The sequence below is a fragment of the Erinaceus europaeus genome, chromosome 21 (assembly GCF_950295315.1).
Source record: "Erinaceus europaeus chromosome 21, mEriEur2.1, whole genome shotgun sequence".
Classification (NCBI taxonomy): Eukaryota; Metazoa; Chordata; class Mammalia; order Eulipotyphla; family Erinaceidae; genus Erinaceus; species Erinaceus europaeus.
In genome coordinates, this window is record NC_080182.1 from 35,444,475 (window position 1) to 35,452,107 (window position 7,633).

Genomic DNA, 7,633 nt, shown 5'->3' on the forward strand with positions numbered 1-7,633 from the left:
GAGTCACCACCCAGCTCTGGGGAGGCCCTGGGGTGCACGTGTGGGGGGCAAGGAAACCCTGGCACAGACAGCTACCAAGGCTGATGTAATTTCTTCAACAAGCGACTGCAGAAAAAAGGAAAGCTACAGCAAAGCAGCGAGAAGAGAGCATCTGACTCCGCAGGGAGGAGGTCAAAGGCTGAAGAAAGTGGTGCACCACCCCACCACAGTCCTTTAACAGGTGCCTCGTACTGGCTCACCCTGTCCTGGTCACTTGCAAACCTAGTTCTGTCTCTTGCCACCCCAGTGAGCATTGCTTGCAGGACTTACTCACCTCGGCCAACCTTCACGCTGCCCCAGCCCTGCACTTCCCAAGCTCTGGACTGAGTCCTCCAGGTGCGCCCGGAGCTAAAGGCGCTAGGCACCAGCAGCCAGCTCCAAGCAGCACCCTGGGAGGGACGCTGGCGGCTCAGGCAGCCTCTCACCTCCCAATGTCCCGCCAGCCGGCAGCTCCTGAGCCTCTCCTAGCCTCTCTATAAACGCTTCTCCCCGCCCTGGCCCGACCCTTTCCCGCCCCTGCCGCCCGAAGTCCAGCGCGAGTCCCCCAGGAAAGGGGGAGGGGGCGTAGTTATGAGGAAACGAAGGCAGATTGAGCAAGGAGGACTCGGGGGCTGCGACTGCCCTGACAACTGCTCCTATACAAGGGGCCCAACCCTGGGCTCCAAGCCCTGGGAGGAGAGCTAGGACCCGACGGTGCAAGGAGAGGGGCGTCCACGGTGCCTGCGCGCCTTCTCTGTGCCCTGCACAGTGGGGCGCAGGGTGCATTAGGCAAGGCGGCAGCGCTCAGGCTCTTGCTGCTGTCATTTGAACGTTGTGCATTCAAAGTTTTTCTCGCAGAAGGCAGGGGCTGGGAGGAAGTCCAAGCATCTCTGGGAACCGAGATCAGCGAGGGTGGGATGGGGTGGTGTGGGAAAAGCATGATAAGGGTTAAAGGCCATTTCCCTCTCCCCAAATCCAGGAACCAGAAAAGACTTTATCTAGAATCTTTCGATTCATTTATCTATCCATTCACTCATTTTTTACAAAACATTTTTATTATCTTTATTTATTTATTGGCTAGGGACAGGCAGAAATCGAGAGAAAAAGGGGAGATAGGAAGGGAGAGAGAAAGAGACACCCACAACACTGCTTCACCACTTGCGAAGCTTTCCCCCTGTAGATGGGGAGGGCTTGAGCCTGGGTGCTTGCACACTGTGACATGTGCACTCAACCAGGGGCACCACCACCCAGCCCCTGTCCATTTTACTCATTACACAAGCATCTGAGCACCTAGGAAGGGCTACTATATATTAGAAGCTTGGGACACAATCCAAGTTGGACTTTCACCTTCCCCATTGCATTAGAGAGAAGAGATGGAAGCAGGAAGTGGGGCGGTAATTGCTGGGGGGACAAGTACAGTCAGCAACAGGAGAGGAGGGATCTTCACTGGACCTTGGAGGGTCAGAAGGAGCTTCAGAAGGAAATTAAGTCCAAACTGCGGTCTACAGAGGGAAAGAGGCATGAAAGCAGAGGACAGAGGGTCCCAGACAAATAGGCCAGAAGCACCAAAGTCTGGAAAGACAAGAGTGCTTTTCCTCTTCAGAAATATTTGAATTTTTTTCTTAATAGAAAGTTCCTGTTTATCATCATTTTAAAGGGGAAAAAAACAAATCTAGTCAAAGTTCAACTAGTCAGTGGTAGAACAAGGATCTGACTACAGGCAGTTTGGTTTTTGGTCCCCCTCCTCCCCTTTTTTTTCAAGACCTTGCCCTCAATGTAGAACAACAATGGTAGAAACTGCCCCACTCTCCGGAGGGAGGCTGGGTCAACATATTCTGCTACTCGAGGAAGACTGGTCCTGAGATGAGTGCAGCCTAGAATGTTCCTAGCAATGACCATGGAATGTGAGCTCAGACCTACAGGGATGCAGAGGTTACACAGGCTCCTGTGCTGAATATGAATAGACATGGACCCTCAGTCAGATCAATGGGGAAAACAGTTAATGATATTTATATACTTTTCCCGTATTTGGGAGCTACTCTTTGCCCTGATACAGCTTTCTTGTCCTATTCCCTACTCTGACATCATCTTCCTAGACAATACTTTTAGCCCACCTGCATGTTAGCTGTTGGGCCCAGGTAAAAATTAGCAAAGTCATGGGCCCCTTAGAAAATACCTAAATTAGATTTCCTAGCCTCTTACACCATGAAAACAACAAATCTCATCTGCCATTTGTTTTTCTCCATTTGATAGGACAAAGAGAAATTGAGAGAGAGGGAGAGAGAAAAAAAGAGAGAGAGAGAGAGAGGCAGAGATAGATACCTGCAGACATGCTTCACCATTCATGAAGTGTCCCCACTGCAGGTGGCAAGCGGGGGCTCAAACTCAGGTCCTGACACACATCCTCTGCATAGTATTATGTGCATTTAACTGGGTGTGTCACTGCCCAGCCCCATGAATGTCTTTTGTGTGTAATGATTATACTACCACCCCAGCCCACAGTGTGATTTCAGATCAACTGACAGAAGGCAAATTCAAAACAGCTGGTTCCCATGGATTAGGGTCTCCTCTGGAACCTGGGGCATAATTTCAAAATTCACTAACACCATCTCCAACTCCAAATGGATCAGATCATTCACCTAGCCCCTTTCTCCTCCATAGGATGTATAGAGTAAAGACACACACACACAATCCTTTCTCTCATCCATGTGAGTGTCCTTGATGATTATGAAACTTCTTCTGACTCAAAGACTTGACAGGGAAGCACTAGACAAATCAGGTAGCTTCAAAATAGTGAGTCCTGGGTGCTAGGAGATAGCTCACCTGGTAAACAGTATTTCTTACCATGCACTGGGCCCCGGGCTTAAATCTCAGTACCACAAAGGAAAACCATGGAAGGAGTTCACTTAGTGCACTGCTCTGCATGCACGCATCTCTGTTTGAGCCTGGCCCCCACTGCACTGAAGGAAGCTTCAGCACTGTGCTCGCTCTATGCTGACTCCTTCATGGGCTCTTGACTTTGGTACGAGGGAGACTAGGAGAACATGGGGGCAGAAATAAAATAGCAGGTCGAATCACATTTGGGGCGGAGATTGGCACAGTCCCCCCCTCCCCTTGTCAAGTTTCCTCCACTTTACCTTGGCTTGCTTTCCTTATGATCTTGGATTTTAAACAGCTCCAGGCTGTTGGCAACTGGGAAGCAAAAGAAAATGAGGAAGTATGCAACCATGAAGTTAATACGGAGTCTCAGAGATGAGAGACATAAAGGGAAGATTAAAACCTAAGAAGTGAGAGAAGATCCCGGTGCACTCAAAGAAAGAAATCACCCAACACCCTTCCTGCTTATTCTTTTAACAGCACACACAACTGGGCCCACCTTACCACATCCTTCCTGGTTGATACCAACTTTATCAACTTCTCCACTAAAGCCAAACTGGACAAGTTGATGGTGATGTATGCCAAGTGTCTGTATGCCAAGTGTATCCCTGGCATAACTGACTGTGTAATGGCTGAAATGGAGAAATGGGAGCAGAAGTGCCAAGTGGCTCCGAGCATGGCCAAGGACTTGAGATTTAAATGCTTGCCTTGCACACACAAAGGCCCCTATGCAGATGACTGCTTAGTACAGAGAGTAACTCAGCGCAAGTGTTACATTGTGGCCACCATTGCCAGAGACCTTAAAAGAAAACTCCGGAAGTCCCCAGCATGTACATTTCTAACCACAGGCACAAGGACTGAGCAGATGCTGGATGATTACCGAGTCCCTTGGCTCTAGCAAGATGAACTTCCTCTGCTGCTCTCCTTCCACTTCTGTTACTCATTCATTAAATGTGTGACAACAGGGGGCCAGGTGGTAGCGCACCTGGTTAAGTGCACATAGTACCATACACAAAAAGCTGGTTCAAGTTCCCAGTCCCCACCTGCGCAGGGAAAGCTTCACAAGTGGAGAAGCATGCATGCAGGTGTCTCTCTGACTCTCTCTCTCTCCCCATCTCTATCCCCTCCACTCTCAATTCCTCTCTATTTTATCAAATAAATAAAGTTTAAAAAGTAATAAATTAAAAAAATAAATTAATTAAAAAAATAGCAAACATTCTGTCCAAGTCCTCCCCCCATTTTTGGATGGGGTTATTTGTTGTCTTGTTGTTGAGTCTGGCAAGCTCTTTATATATGTTGCTTATTAATCTCTTATCTGATGTATGGCATGTAAAGATCTTCTCCCATTCTGTGAGGGGTCTCTTGGTTTGGGTAGTGGTTTCTTTTGCTGTGAAGAAGCTTTTTAATTTGATGTAGTCCCATAGGTTTATACTTGCCTTAGTCTTCTTTGTAATTGGATTCGTTTCATTGAAAATGTCTTTAAAATTTATGCGGAAAAAAGTTCTGCCAATATTTTCCTCTAAGTATTTGATAGTTTGTGGTCTAACATCCAAGTCCTTGATCCACTTGGAATTTACTTTTGTATTTGGTGAAATACAGTGATTCAGTTTCATTCTTCTGCATGTTTCAACCCATTGTTTCCAACACCATTCGTTGAAGAGACTCTGCTTTCCCCATGTAACAGTCTGGGCCCCTTTGTCAAAGATTAGATGAACAGAATATTCACCACAGAAGAGATCCAAAAGGCCGAGAAACACATTAAAAAATGCTCCAAGTCTCTGATTGTCAGAGAAATGCAAATAAAGACAACAATGAGATATCACTTCACTCCTGTGAGAATGTCATACATCAGAAAAGGTAACAGCAGAAAATGCTGGAGAGGGTGTGGGGTCAAAGGAACCCTCCTGCACTGTTGGTGGGAATGTCAATTGGTCCAACCTCTATGGAGAACAGTCTGGAGAACTCTCAGAAGGCTAGAAATGGACCTACCCTATGACCCTGCAATTCCTCTCCTGGGGATATATCCTAAGGAACCCAACACACCCATCCAAAAACATCTGTGTACACATATGTTCTTAGCAGCACAATTTGTAATAGCCAAAACCTGGAAGCAACCCAGGTGTCCAACAACAGATGAGTGGCTGAGCAAGTTGTGGTCTATATACACAATGGAATACTACTCAGCTGTAAAAAATGGCGACTTCACCATTTTCAGCCCATCTTGGATGGACCTTGAAAAAAATCATGTTGAGTGAAATAAGTCAGAAACAGAAGAATGAATATGGGATGATCTCACTCTCAGGCCGAAGTTGAAAAACAATATTAGAAAAGAAAACACAAGTAGAACCTGAAATGGAATTGGCGTATTGCACCAAAGTAAAAGACTCTGGGGTGGGTGGGTGGGTGGGGAGAATACAGGTCCATGAAAGATGATGAATGACATAGTGGGGGTTGTATTGTTAAATGGGAGTCTGGGGAATGTTATGCATGTACAAACTATTGTATTTACTGTTGAATGTAAAACATTAATTCCCCAATAAAGAAATAAATTATAAAAAAAAGAAAAAAATAGCAAACATTAGAGCATCTTAAATAAATACTACTTTAACCTAAAATGACCACAATTAAGCAATTCACATTTTTAGGGCTAGGTAGTAGCTCGCCAGATATCATGCACATTACTATGGGCAAGGACTCAATTGTAAGCCTCTGGCCCCCACCCTTATGGGAAGTTTCACAAGCAGTGGTGTGGTGCTGTAGGTGTCTTCTCTCTCTCTCTCTCTCTCTCTCTCTCTCTCTCTCAATTTTGCTCTATTTCTTTCTGCCTCTACCAAAAAGAAAGAAAAAGAGAGAAATGACTGCCAGGGACAGTGGGGCTATGCAAGCACCAAGCCTAAGTGACAACCCTAGTGGGAAAAAAAATAATTCAAGCTTTCAAATTCTCAAATAGTATTATTATTACTGATGATATACTTCAAAGTTCAAGTATACTTTTCTGATCCCAGAATAACTATTGAAAGAAGTAAGTATAATCCTCATTGTTAGAGTTTCTAACCAACTGCCAGTCTATTTAAATCTACTTTGATAAAACAAAATTGTTTAGATTATAAGAGAAAAATGATTACTAACTAGAGAGACAAGGAAGGAAGTCGGATGAGTGAATTAAATAAAGGCGTGAACTGTATGCAACTACAATGTTGGTGATTACGGTGTAGTAGATATAGATGTCAAATTATAATGCCATTCATCTGAAACTTACATGTATTAAAACAGTGAACAATTTAAAATGAGCCACACAGCCTCTTCAGGACTTTGCCCTCAATGTGGGGCAACAACAATAGAAACTGCCCCACTCTCTGGATTGAGGCTGGGTCAACACACTCTGCCACTCAAGGAAGACTGGTCATGAAATGAGTGCAGCCTAGAACGTTCTTAGCCATGAGCATGGGATGTGAGTTCAAAGTGACAGGGATGCAGAGGTTACACAGGCTCCTGTGCTAAATATGAATAGACATGGGCCCTAGGTCAGATGGATAGGGTTTACAGTTAATGATATTTATATGTTTTTCCCATATTTGGGAGCTACTTCTGCCCTGATCCAGCTTTCTAGTCCTATTCCCAATTCTGACACCATCTTCCCAGACAATACTTTTACCCATCTGCATGTTAGCTGTTGGGTTCAGGTAAAAATTAGTAAAGTCATGGCCCCCTTGGAATATACTTATAATAGACTTCCTAGCTCCTTCCACATGAAGACCCAAATTTTCATCCACTATACTTTTACCTTTAGGTTCCTGATTACTAAACAAATTGTTCTGCTTTATAGCTTTAATGCTTTTCAGCCACACAGTTGCAGATGCCATCATGATGCCAACCTGACTTCCCTGGGCAGACAACCTTACCAGTGTGTCCTGGAACCCCACCTCCCCAGAGCCCTGCACCACTAGGGAAAGATAGAAACAGGCTGGGAGTATGGGTCGACCTGCCAATGCCCATATCCATTGGAGAAGCAATTACAGAAGCCAGACCTCCCACCTGCACCCCATAAAGATCTTTGGTCCATACTCCCAAGGGGTATATTCCAGTGGAGGGGATGGAATATGAAACTCTGGTGGTGGGAATTGTACCCCATCTTTTATCACAACCCTGTCAGTCATTATTAAATCACTAATTAAAGAAAAGATAAAATTATTTTAAAAATTTAAAAAAATGTGCCACACATACAAACAACAGTCATTTAAATTAAAGTATCATAGGGAATACTAGTCAAAGGGGGCAGATGGTGGCACACATGTTACCATGCAGAGGGACCCAGATTCAAGGCCCTGCTCCCCACCTGCGGGGGGGTGCTTTATGAGTAGTGAAGCAAGTCTTCAGGTATTCTCCTCTCTCCTTCTCTATCCCTCCCCCACCCCAATCTTTATATGCTATCAAACAAAGTAGAAAGAAAAAAAAAAGAAAAGAAAAGGAATACCATTCAGATACAAGGATTTCTGAGAGTTCTGAGACTCAGAACTGTGAGTTGCGATCCATGATCCAATCATCATTTCAGTTCAATTAAAAGACAGGTAGCACTGCCTTAAAACTAAGTCAAATCTCCCTTGACATATACTTTTGGGGGGAATCTCAAAACACTATCTTTTTCCCCCCTTATTTGTGTGAATTTATTCCTGGGATCTCTATATTGTTCCATTGGTGTGCCTGGTTTTGTTCCATTACTGTAATTTTAAAATTAATA

General features: G+C 44.7%; 1 protein-coding gene and 1 pseudogene across 1 annotated transcript in view; one reads left to right on the forward strand and one right to left on the reverse strand.

Moving 5' to 3' along the window:
- Window positions 1-511, reverse strand: part of COL6A6 (collagen type VI alpha 6 chain) — a 162,100-nt gene extending 161,589 nt beyond the window's left edge. The window contains exon 1 of the mRNA XM_060180900.1: window positions 314-511. The gene's annotated coding sequence lies outside the window, so the exon portion shown is untranslated. The remainder of the gene's footprint in view (window positions 1-313) is intronic.
- A 2,707-nt stretch (window positions 512-3,218) lies between these two features.
- On the forward strand, window positions 3,219-3,793 carry LOC103119824 (rRNA-processing protein FCF1 homolog; annotated as a pseudogene).
- Window positions 3,794-7,633: the final 3,840 nt, after the last annotated feature.